The sequence below is a fragment of the Sinocyclocheilus grahami genome, unplaced genomic scaffold, assembly GCF_001515645.1.
Source record: "Sinocyclocheilus grahami isolate Dianchi unplaced genomic scaffold, SAMN03320097.WGS_v1.1 scaffold210.1, whole genome shotgun sequence".
Lineage (NCBI taxonomy): Eukaryota > Metazoa > Chordata > Actinopteri > Cypriniformes > Cyprinidae > Sinocyclocheilus > Sinocyclocheilus grahami.
In genome coordinates this window covers 759,939-761,422 of record NW_015505389.1, presented here as the reverse complement: position 1 = coordinate 761,422, position 1,484 = coordinate 759,939, and positions in this window count along the sequence as shown.

The following is a 1,484-nucleotide window of genomic DNA, read 5'->3' as shown; positions in this document are numbered from 1 at the left end:
AGCGTTGCGACCCAGCCAACTCAGTCGACCAATCAGCGATGAGCCAGTCCACCAATCAGCGTCGAGTTTCGCTCTATAAAAGACCGCGTCACGCTCGCGTCTTCCTCCTTCGGCCCGCTCGCGCAGAGGATGGAGGTGAGTTTCGTTTAATCCGTCAACATCGACGACTGAGAGTTTTGTTTTAGCAGCTAGTTCTCGCAGGGAGTTTGTTTGGATGCCACAGCACTGGTTCGTCTGTGAATATCTGGCGTTTAGCGCAGGGTGTAGTGAAGATGAGTCGGCGGGACTCAGTCTGGTGTAGTGTGTAAGACGCGTGGTCCATTGCTCGAGTTGTGCATCTGCGCGGGGCTCACTTCTGTTTCTCTCCTGTTTTCCAGGTGTTTGTCGAAACGAGTGGTTCAGCACGAGCCTGCACCGCAGTCATTACTGCAGAGGTATTGATTTGAACCTCATACAGGTGCAAACTCGAGTCCTCACTCGGCTCGTGCTGCTTAACATCAGTACTCTCAGCTGCACAGTGTCCTGAAGTCTCTTCAGTTCAGTTTCCCCCTTCCTTTGAAACGGTTGCGTTTTGGATACACTCAATATTTTCATTTTGGAAGCACGTGTTTCCATTAAGTAGGCCAGAAATAACATTTGATGCTTGTTCAAGTTACTTGAGTATAAATGAAGTTAATCCAATTCTTTGACCACTTTACTTTAGAACCCGTTCATGTACTGCGCTTGTGTAGCTAGGAACGGGTTTCTGCTTCCCATCATGCTTTGCACAGGACTAGATGTACTCTCCACATGTTTTAATTTTTTTTTTTTTATATAAATTTGGTAGACTTGGATGTTATATTTGTATTTAAAGTTTCTGGTATGTTGGTGTCGTGGAGCGTGTTTTTGGGTTGAGGACATGCTAACAAGAATTAGTAGTTTTAATAATAAACTATACTTTGGGCATGCCATTAATGTAACCACTGTTTATGGCTAATGCCCAATAAGTCTTAAAAGACGATTTCGTGAGTTCTCATTAGCTAAGAATTTTCTTAAAGGGGTCATATGATGCTTTTTTTTTAAAGATCATTATTTTGTGTATTTGGTGTAACCGAATATGTTGACATGCTTTAATGTTCAAAAAACACATTATTTTTCAAATACTGTACATTATTGTAGGTCCTCTATGCCCCGCCTCTCTCAAACACTTAGTTTTCTACAAAGTCCCTCCTTCCGACAAGCGCAGTCTGCTCTGATTGGCCAGCTGACCCAGTGCATTGTGATTGGCCGAACGCCCCTTACCATAATCACCAGCTTCATCTTTCAAAATAAATGTAAAGACAGCCTGAAAGGGGAACAGTCGCGTGACAGACACAGTGATGAATATGTGTTTGCAGTACACAAGCCACGGTTAAGACCGCTGACTCCAGTCAGTCTCTCTCTCTCTCACGATGCGCAATACTCTGCATTTGAACGGTCAATAGCAAATACTTAAACTAATAACA